This window comes from Ambystoma mexicanum, chromosome 8, assembly GCF_040938575.1.
Source record: "Ambystoma mexicanum isolate Mex_15411 chromosome 8, UKY_AmexF1_1, whole genome shotgun sequence".
NCBI classification, from domain to species: Eukaryota; Metazoa; Chordata; class Amphibia; order Caudata; family Ambystomatidae; genus Ambystoma; species Ambystoma mexicanum.
The window spans coordinates 1350512441-1350524515 of record NC_090929.1 but is presented as its reverse complement, the minus strand read 5'-3'; positions in this window follow the sequence as shown (position 1 = coordinate 1350524515).

The window sequence follows — 12075 nt, the reverse complement described above, 5'->3', positions numbered from 1 at the left end:
GCCTGGTGGAGGCTGCCCCTGGTGGCGGGAGGGTGGGGGTGGTGGGAGACATGAGTGGGGGCCTGGTGGAGGCTGCCCCTGCACTGCTGGGGGGTGGAGGTGCAGGGGGACATGAGCAGGTGTGCAGGGTAGTCCCCTGTTTTGTAGGCTGCCTGCAGGGGCCGTGGAGGGTGTACAGGGAACACCTGTGAGGACCCACCCAGCCTAATCGCGTGTGATGATTCCCACGCACCCCTGTAATACACGTACCCTGGCCAATCGCGTGTTAAACTTCCCGCATACCCCTGTAATACACGTACCCTGGCTAATCGCGTGTTAAACTTCCCGCGTACCCCTGTAATACACGTACCCTGGCTAATCGCGTGTTAAACTTCCCGCGTACCCCTGTAATACACGCACCCTGGCCAATCGCGTGTTAAACTTCCCGCATACCCCTGTAATACACGTACCCTGGCCAATCGCGTGTTAAACTTCCCGAATACCCCTGTAATACACGTACCCTGGCCAATCGCGTGTTAAACTTCCCGCGTACCCCTGTAATACACGTACCCTGGCTAATCGCGTGTTAAACTTCCCGCATACCCCTGTTATACACGTACCCTGGCCAATCGCGTGTTAAACTTCCCGCGTACCCCTGTAATACACGTACCCTGCCTAATCGTGTGTTAAACTTCCCGCGTACCCCTGTAATACACGTACCCTGGGCAATCGCGTGTTAAACTTCCCGCGTACCCCTGTAATACACGTACCCTGGCTAATCGCGTGTATAACTTCACGCGTACCCCTGTAATACACGTACCCTGGCCAATCGCGTGTTAAACTTCCCGCGTACCCCTGTAATACATGTACCCTGGCCAATCGCGTGTTAAACTTCCCGCGTACCCCTGTAATACACGTACCCTGGCTAATCGCGTGTTAAACTTCCCGCGTACCCCTGTAATACACTTACCCTGGCTAATCGCGTGTTAAACTTCCCGCGTACCCCTGTAATACACGTACCCTGGCCAATCGCGTGTTAAACTTCCCGCGCACCCCTGGGATACACGTACCCAGCCAAATCGCGTGTGATAATTCCCGCGCACCCCTGGAATACACGTACCCAGCCAAATCGCGTGTGATAATTCCCGCGCACCCCTGTAATATACGTACCCAGCCAAATCGCGTGTGATAATTCCTGCGTACCCCTGTGATACACGTGCCCTGGCTAATCGCGTGTAACACTTCACGCGTACCCCTGATATGCACGTTACCCGCTTTGCGTTCCTTGTTTGGCAGCCCTGTGGACTGGTCCAGGGTTAGCGCTGCCCTTTGCGATGATTTAGCGATTTTGATGGCTTTTCCTTGCGCGAGGGCGTTCTTGGGGGCGTTACTGGCGCTGCTGCAGGGTCGCTGCGATACTCTGCGCCACGGCTGGTTTGGGAGCCTGAAATCCATGAATACGCTGTGCGCGGAAATCGGTTTTAGCGCACGTGCCTGGCGCAGTCAATCGCACGCGGACACTCTGCGCCAGCCGCTTGCGACACTTTTCTGCGAAATTCTTTGAATTACCCTGTTTAATGTTTGTAAGTGACAGGTCATTTTAGGACAATGAAACAATGATCGTCCATTCATTTTTCAGATTATAGAAGGTAAAAGTCGGTTAGAAAATGTGTTCATGTATTGTGTAGAAAATATGCATACCTGTACTTTCTGTTCATGCATATGGATATGGACCAAGCTGCAAGTAGAAATATTGGATAATTGTATAGTATTTCTCATAGATCGTGGTTGTCAATGGTATGAGACTTGTACTCCGAGAGATACACCGTACATTTGTAGTGCTGCTCTATGATGATGCAGTTACATGTAGAGTTATTGGATTTGATTGGTGGATGGTAATGTGATTGCTTAGCTACATCCAATGAGGGAATGGCACAGAGAGTGAAATTGAAATGGTAGAAGGGCTGTACATGTTACGATACGTTCGCGGACATGGCGGTAGTTCTAGGACACCGCGTATTACATCCGGGGAATTTGGGGAGGGGAGGTATGGAAATGGGATTGGATGAAGCAAGGGATTGGTTAGTAAAGTTTAGTGAGTGTGTTGTGCTAGGAGAGGTTTACTAAGATATTGTTTTTGCAGAGAGAAGAACAGATAGCTATGGCTGAGTGTTTCAAAACACAGATTGTATGGATTTTGGGAGACTCGTGGATTCATTGGTTGAAGGTGCATGCAGAAAGCTGTGGATTATCTATAGATCTTGGATTCCCACATGTGGAGGTGCACTGGCATGGAGTGCGTGGAATGAAGTGGTTGGACTTGATACCTCTCTGTGCAAGTTTGAAGATAGAGGAACATCCAGACATAATTGTAATTCATTGTGGAGGGAACAATTTAGGACATGTGTCTGTAATTTCTTTGCAATTTGCAATGAAAGAAAGACTTCAGAAGATAATGGACATGTTTCCAAACTCGAAAATCATTTTTTCACGGATTGCGCAGAGACAAGTGTGGCTTCGTTCTTTCTCATGTGGTCCACAAATGGAGAAAGCAAGGCATAATGTTAATAAGGCTGTTTGTGCCTTCCTAAGAGATTTTGGCATGTCCTCTTTTAACAATGAAAATATTTTGTTTCGTAGTACATACATTTTTTGCAAAGATGGAGTCCATCTTACTTATGCTGGCAATCAGATTTTTCTGAGAAATGTACAAAATGCATTGCGACCTTTTTTAGATATACAGCATTCGTGTTGAAGTACGTCTTACGTAGTTAAAATGTTTTACATTCAAACACCTCCCAAAGGCTCTTTTCAGAGCCACCACTTCCTGTTAGAGAAAAATGCATTGGTTTCAATAGGGTAGCAATGCAATTGTTTTTCTGTTCGCGAACCGTCCGCGGACTTTCACGAAATGGAAATGGCTATGCTTTATGTATCTTCACTTCTATTTTTTAACTGTGAAAGGCGGCTCTGAAAAGAGCCTTATTTTTTTTTTTTGATTTTTGTTATTTTGTATTTTTTTTGTTCTTTTTTATACACAACACACTAGGAGAGGAGGGAAAGGAGGGTAAAGGGCAGGGGACACCAACCACAGGGATAAGAAAGGGCAAGCTGAGAGAGGAAGATGTAGAGTGGGTTTTATTTGTGTAGTGAGCAGGTCTTCTGGTGCTCTGAGACGATCGTCTCAAAAGCACTCCGAAGTCGTTCCCCCCTGCAGAGTACTGTGTCACAGTACACATATGACCCTCGAAAGGTAAGGGTCATCAGAATTCTGTATGGCCTGTGAGGCAACTTGAGGAAGACGCTGTCCCACAGAGGGGTACCTTGTGGTGACAGGATCAGGAACGGAGGTTGAAGTAGAGGCAATCAACCTACTATGCTTCTCGCAAGGTACAACCTTGCGAATGGCCCCAGTGTGGAATGAGCGCAGGTGTCGCTTCATGGTCGTGGTCCCAAAGCTATATGAACCATGCTTCCCGTGACTGAGTACCATTTTGCACTCATTACAGGTGACACGGTTCACATGACACTTAGGACCGTTTCCATGAACGGTAAAGAACCGCCACACCCAAGATTCATGCCGAGGGTGGGTAGTAGGGATTTCCTCTACTTCATTCTCGTCATCCTCTTCTTCCTCTTCTGTATCCTTACTCCTGTTCCCCTCTTCAGGCCCTTGGGGAAATGGTGGTGGTGGAGGGGGTAGGGTGGTGCTGAGGCAGATGTAGCACCATGTGGTAATAGTCGAGCCATGGATGTCATAGGCTTGGAGATGGAAATCTCAAAATCTGCAAAGTATGCAGCAAAATGCAGTGTGCTCTGTGGAATAGTCAGAAACACAATGAGGATGCGCTCTAGGGCGTGGTCTTATATCGGGGTGCTTGTGCATGGGTCACGGACATGCGCGCCATCCACAAGACAGATCGAATACCAGAAAAGGTTCAAGAAGTCACAAAAACTATGTGGAAAGTTAGGATTAGTATGTGGGATTTGTGGTATAGTGATTCTTTAATGAGAAATATTGTGGATTACTTGGAAATGTACTTTTAAACTGGTCGGGGACACGAACAGTGTCCGCATTTAGAGCACGAGATGAGCATGGGCGGGGTCACATGATTGTTTTGTGAGCATGTTCGCTAAGGTAGCGGTCGTCCGCAGGACACCCAATGTACGGACATTGTTTTGCGCTTGTGTGTTGATGTTCTGCGGACAGTGTTCGGGTCCTGAACTAATTAAAAGTGCGTCACATGTAAAACGAACAGTTACTGACAGCCGTTTGTTCTTAGCACAGTTTAATTTATTTGCTAACAATACGGACAGACATAGCGTTTCAAGCACACCTCCATTTTCGTTTATTTACGAACAATTCAGGACACCACAAGTGTTCTTAGAACAGTTTCTGTTTGCTATCGAACACTACGAATAGGCATAGTGTTCTTAAGGAGACCTCCATGTTCGTTTATTTACGAACATTTCAGGACACTACGAGTGTTCTTAGAACATTTTCAACTTGCATGAGAACATTACGGACAGATGTAGTGTCCTTAGGACAGTCACATTTTCATTTCTTTACGAACATTTCCGAACAACCGCGGTGTCCGTGGAAACCTAAATTGGTTTTATCACAAGGAACTGAAAGTAATTACAACACAATATAAGAAAAGTAACTTTATTTCATATATATATATACAATTCTGACTGGGAAGGTGGGCCAAAAACGGAAACAAAAACAGGAGAATTAGGGATTTCTAGATAACTGGGATCAGGTGAAGAAGGGAAGGAAAGCTCATCGAAACGCTTTGGTCCATAGACAGGGTTTGGGGTTAACTGCGTGGGATAGGGTAAGGGCGGACAAGTGCAGGTTGGACAATGGTGTGCTGTTGGGGGTTTCACATAATTTTCCACAAAGTTTTTCAAATCCATAAAATTTTGCATAAGGTCGTCCATTTTTTTGATTAATCTGCTGTAGAGTGATATCCTCTGTTGTTGTGAGATGCTTGGAATTTGTGTATGGTCTGTAATAAAAAAAATGTATATGTTAAATGTATACAGAATAATATTTATTAATTGGTTTATATAGTAAAGTGTGTACCATTAGGTGAACTATCTTCTAACATTTCCTCTCATGGGAAATGCTCCTCTAGCCAGTCGAGAGTACTACACATTTCTGTGAGAAAACAAAAAAGTAATACTTTTTTTTTGTAGTAGTATAGACAGTTTATAAATATATGAGTAAAAAGAAGTGCACTTACTATGTCTGGTGAGATATGTAATCAGTCTGTATACGTCTGGTCTTGCTGTTGGTTGTGGAGTGTCTGTGAGGTAATTATGGTGGAAGCCACTTTATCTTCTTTTGGTATATTCCATTTTAAAACATATTGTATTTACATGAATGGTTAGTGTGTTACATATATGGGTAACATTTTTTAAGTATTACTACATATACTTTGTATGTGTGCTGCTTTGTGAATTTTTTAAATGTTCCTATGTTATGATACAACTATTACACATACCTCCCCAGAGTTTTTAGGTGGTGGTACTGTTGTCCAAACATGTCTGCGGACCGTCAAATTCAGTAGAAAGGGTTCAGTATGTTCCATATTATATGTACATAAAGTCAAAGTTATTATTGTTAAGTTGTGCTACTAAAAAACTATGAAATTCAGTAAAAAAAACTTTGTTAAAGGGACGTTATGGTTAAGTTGCGCTACTAAAAACCTATGAAATTCAGTAAAAAAACGTTGTTAAAGGGACGTTATGGTTAAGTTGTGCTACTAAAAACCTATGAAATTCAGTGAAAAAACGTTGTTAAAGGGACATTATGGTTCAAAGTAAAACCGAAAAACCCCTGAAATTCGACAGTTATGGTAAGATAAGCAACCATAACTCGTGCCGCCACCGTGCACTGCTAAGACTAACACCCAGGACATCAAAGATGACATCACAAATGTCATTGATGACATCACTGATGACATCACATGTCTGGCTCCCTCCTTTTTCCTTTACTGATATATCTATTCCAGTTACAATCAGGAACTAAAAAATCACTATACTATAATACAAAGTACTATGTTTGCAGACTTATACTACAAATATGTTCTTACAGTAATTCACTTAGGGTCCACTCAAAGCATATGAACCATATACAAGGGAGAAAACACAGACTTGGAAGACAACAATGCCTTCTATGTATGAAGATGATTAGTACGGTTATCAACACTGTGTTATAGTTCTGTTGTTTTTTTATTACTGTACTTTCCCTGAATATGCTCATATTTGTACACATTGCATGTACACTACTTTCATTAGGGTCTAGTCACAATATGTGATAGTTATACATAGGGAAGTAGTAGCTTTGAAGCAGAGCAATTATTTCTGTACATGAAGATAATCAGTTACGTTATGAAAATTGTCGGGCAATACTGCTGTTTTTTTGTTTACTTCACTTTCCCTGTATATGCTCTATTTGTATGTGTTATTGTCTGTTTGTGTTTGGTGTGCAGTAATGCAATAATGTAGTAATTGGGTTTTATTAGCTATCTATGACATGTTTCACATTATGCAAAACTCTAATAAAAAAGCAGTTATCATTTCAGTATTCAACATGGCAAGATTATGAATATTGCACCTTCATCATTTATGCTGCACACACTCCTTATGTTTCTGCATGACTAGCTTAGTATACTGGATAGAACTTCATAATAGAATGCTATGTATATCAACACATTCCTTAATGCACTAATTAGCTCATGAAATTTATTCCAATGATCCATGACACATTTTTGCCAATATTACAATAAGAATCCCTTCTACAGAGTTTTCATGAAAAGTAAATGCACATGTGATGTCATCAGTGATGTCATCAATGACATTTGTGATGTCATCTTTGATGTCCTGGGTGTTAGTCTTAGCAGTGCACGGTGGCGGCGCGAGTTAAGGTTGCTTATCTTACCATAACTGCCGAATTTCAGGGGGTTTTCGGTTTTACTTCGAACCATAACGTCCCTTTAACAACATTTTTCCACTGAATTTCATAGGTTTTTAGTAGCGCAACTTAACCATAACGTCCCTTTAACAAAGTTTTTTTTACTGAATATATATATAACAATCACAGTAAAGCATTTTACGAAGAGGAAAACACCAGGGGGCATTATAAATGCCTTTTTGCACAGGCACACACTTTGGCTGCACCTGCACAATCGCATTAGCACCAGTGCAAATACTTGCTTGCTCTATTTACACAGACATGAATCTGATTGATCAAGTACAATAAGCATTTGCACATCCACTGATTTATCATAAAGGCACACCTAGCGGAGTAATTGATATAACATTTTCTGACCTGAAAATGTTATAGTAAGTTGCACAAGCACTGGCAGATCGATTAGGTTTGTATTATTTTTGAGTTTAAGCGTTTGGGTGCATGAAATATAATTACAGGGCCTGCGTAGTGGCCCTGTAGTTTTGGTTAAGTTGCTCAACCCATAGGAACAGTTGTTTTTTGGCGGCTTATAACTGTGGCGCCATTTGATGAATCCTCAACAAACTTTCCTAAAACCGTAGTTGGCCACCTCGCAATGATTTTGTGAAGTTTCTTGCGGTTTCATTGGGGGGGGGCAAAGTTACAGGGGGGTCCCACAATGTTTGAGATCCTCATAGATATAAAGAAAAAAATATTTTTCTCACGCCTAGGGCCCAAACAGCTGGAAAGATTTGCACCAGACTTGCGCACGGAGTGACAGCTTGATCCCTAAAGCATGCTTTTGGATGTTTGGTGTAAATCCATCCAGTAGTTTCTTTTTTAAATGGACAAAAAATAGTTCAAACACATTAGTGATATTTGCATCTGGTCTGCTGACTTATTTCCTGATTCGGTGTCTGTGAATGCCCTTGGACCACTCAAAGGGTGTTGTGTTGTTCGCGGACATCGACCGTGCACCGTGATTGGTTGTTGGAAAATGTGAGATCCGTCAAACTTTTTGAAACAGTCACCATATTGGATCTGCGGACCATGGCCTTTGTCCGTAGACAGCACATTGACAAATGACTCTGGAAAATAGATTTGGGGTTCTTTTGTGGATTGAAGAGTATCTGGGAAGGGTGGGGGAGTGGAAAAAAGTTATGAGCACTACACACCGTGGGTAATAATAAGCAGCACTCAGATACCTGAAGGTTCATAGCGCTATATGAATGCTAAATTATTATTATTATTATTAACATGTAGCCATTTGTATAGATGAAAAAAAGGCTGTGCAGGTGCCACCGATTCTACTGTAAATTTTCCTGTCCACGGTTATATTCCAAAATGCGCACACAAATATTTGTCTGCGGACACAGACATGTGATCGCGGACGCTACTGGGTGGGGTTCTGGGGGAGTTAAGTTATCTGAAGGTTTTTTCTGCTTATTTATGATATGGTTAAATTCTACTGTTGTGGTTGAGGCCGGAGGTTAGATTCTTGGGGGTATGGCAATGCCCCCAAGAATTTGGCCACTGTCCACAGGCATAATAACAAGTGTATAGTAATTATAGTTACTGTAGCGGGATAATACAGTATTTGTAATATGGTTGAATGATAGTATTGTAGTGTATATGGTATTTATCATCTACCCCAATTGTGGATGCTGCTTATGGATTCTGTGGTTGTTTATTTGTAAAGAAAGATAGGTATAATACTGGGTGTGGATACTTAGTAGCATATGGTAAGAAGGCTAGAATCTGTGACTATGTGGTTGTTTTTCTGTGAAGAATAAAAAGTATAATTTGTTAAGCAAGATACTTTGAAACCTCTAATTGCATAGAAGTGTACATATAGATATACTTTCTTGGCCCTCATAAATAGAACATTGTATATTCTATGTTTGGTATGACATCTGTGTGCAGTCCACTGTTGTTTTATTAACATAATGTAATCATTGGGTCAATGGGGAAAAACATCTATAGTAGATTTTAAAAAATACTACTGTATGTACATACAGTTTCTGGCATGTATATGGTTTTAAAGTGACTACATGTTACAGAATACATGTGTGTGGTAGTATTGATAAATTATGTAAGTGTAACTGTCCTTTTTTAGCCCTGCACTCATCTACCTCCAACCTTCTGTAAGTGTGCCGGTTATCCAAGCAGAGATTTGGAGGGAGATCTTTATCCTCTGCAGTGCGCTCCCACTGGAAAAGCCTCCCTGCGACACTCTGTCTTGAGACTGATCTCCTTATTTCTGGAAACTCCTTAAGTCATTCCTCTTTTCCTCTTCCTTTTCTCTCCATCTACCCTGCTAACCTTTCTCTCTGCTCTATCCCTCTCTCCTTCCTTATCCGTGCTGACTGCTGACTGGCCGCATGGTGTACCTCAGAGTCTCGCAGGTTCCTGGCACCCTCACCAGTCATCTCGGACTTGCCTCCAGACCTTGCACTTGACTCATTGTTACTGCACTTGGTCAACGGCCCATGAGAGTGGCGTCTCTCAGCATTTACCGCAGCTTCTGACTGACTGGGCACACTTGGACTCCTCCCCACCCCTGCACCCCCTGCACTTGTCCCCCCTCTCCTGCACCTGTCTGCACACTTGCACAATTTGAATGCACCATGCCTTGAAGATCATCCATCTGTTTTTCTCTTGTCTCCCCTCCTTACATGGTGGCACCTCAATGCACTTGGAAAACCTGCAGAATAGTTGTCAGACCTATTTGCTGTTAACTACACCGTTAATTGTATTATATGCACTTGTTCCATGCACCCACTCTGCCAGTGCAGACTTGTATCATTGAGAAATTCAATGGCTCTGAATGACTGTTGTTTTTCCGCTGTTCCCTCCCTCCTTGAGCACTTTGAAACACTTGCTCTATGTATAGGCGCTTTACAAATAAACAATACCATGCCATAATTACCATAAGTGTAATAGGTCTTTTGAAGTGTATTGTAATGAAGGGTATGGTTAAACTAGTTAGAAACCTGTTGGCATATTTTTACTCTACTGGATTTTAAAAGTACTTTTTGTAGTACTATTGATGGATTTTTTACGTATAAGTGTGATGGTATGTTTGAAGTGTGTTGTAATGAAGGGTATGCTTAAAGTAGTTAGATACCCGTTGGCGTATTCTACCTCTATTGGATTTTACACATATTATTGTAGTTCTATGGATGTACTGTGCAAGTATAACTGTTATGGCATATTTGACGTGTACGATAATAAAGGGTATGTTTAAAGTAATTTGATACCTGTTGTCATATTCTAACTGTGTATTGTACTATACTTAATTGAGTACATTTGGGATGGAAGAATATTAAGTAGGCATTTGTTAGATTTGCTGGTAACCTATGTGTGGAATAACAGAACTGCATTTACATTCAAACTAACCAATTATTTTTTTGACATATGCAGTGTAGTGGCCTGAGGTGGTTGTGGCACCAGTGTGGTAGATTATGCCTACTGTTGTAAAGGTTTTCTTGCCCAGAGATACTTGACTGTGTGTAAAGCTAGTGAGTTTACAGTTATTTTTGGTACCATCTGCATTGTTCCTCAGAAGTATTAGTATCACATAACGGCTATGAGTTTATTGAGCAATTGTCTGAATTGCAAAATGAGCATAATATGCTATGATTTGCATTCTGAAGAGGCTGGTGAAATGGAATGAATTCACAATTTGGTATGGAGACATTCACACATTTTTCATTAGGGATGTGCTCTTGTGAAACATGGTTGCAGGGAGTGCATGTGTACTTCCACATGAATGAAATCTAGAAGATGTCATTCATAGGGATGTTTTTGGTTTCTAGTACTTGTACTAAGTGCATTAGGAATTCTTGTGGATCTCCTATGTTTTTTTACGGTGAATGTTTCTATTCCTGCACAGTAGTCCAATTCTTGACTCAAACCTGAGACACTGTAGGTGCTGTCAGGATTATTTGTGGAATTTTATGATGGATGAAAATTTGCAATCACAACTGATCCCTGCCATTTGAGTAAATGTGAACAATTGGTGGCAATTGGTAGAGATGATTGATTGCTATATTTGATTAGCAATTTACTCCAGTGTGTTGCTGAATTTAAATGGACAAGAGTTGTTTGTCTGTATCCATTGATGAGAGAGCAGTTCTTTTTCAACACTTGTGTTTGGACTAGATAGCTTTGAGCTTGAATTATTTGATGGAACAGCAGTTGTTCTTTGTTTTATGGTGGCATTGCAGGGAGATTTGTTATAGGTTCTGCTTTTATGAGTTTTCTTTTTTTAGGTTTAGTTTTTTTGAGGTATATGGTACATATCTAGATGGAGGTGTGCAGTGCAGATAGCTTGTTGTATTCTAAAATGCAAGGAATGTCAGCTTTAACTTTGTTTACCTCACAGTTAACTAGAAATAGGCCACTGAGTGTCTGGAGATGTGAAAGTGCTATGTAACCAGCCTTGAAGACTTTGCTGCCATTATTGATCTATGCATGACCTATAGTTAGACCATGCAATTTATGAAAAGTGATAGCATATGCAAGAGATAGAGATAATTGTTCTCTGCATACATACATACATTACATACATGTCTTTGAAAAGAAGGACATTTTCAATTGTGCATGCTATTCTTTTAACTACTGTAAGTTTGTCAAAGTGATTGTTGACAAACTGAATGATGTTGTCATGTGGAATCCAACAACTGTAGCAATTGCTTAATTGACTAAACCTTGTTCTACATCACTGTTAAGTTTTAGAATTACTCTGCATTCTAGGCACAGAGTTAATACTTTTTCTAATCCAGCTATGTTGGAGATAGATTTTTCTGAGCCTTTTAGTTGTGCTGTTGCTTGGTGACACATATGTAATTCTAGTTTGTCTGTGGAGTATATACACTATTGGTTGGCTGCAGCATGCAAGCGTGGGCATTAAGCACATGCATTTTATATCTTGTTGAGTTCATTTTTTCATGACATCAGGGGTAGGTATGTTTTGTGCATACAGTTTGTGGATGACTCTAGATTTTAATGATGGATTTTAAGATCATTTCTACAGGTACACCTTTTAGATTCATGTTTAAGTCCATGTTCAATTTCTTCAATGACTTCTAGATACATGGTTGTTCATCATTTAGCTGTGATTTGAGCACAAGTCT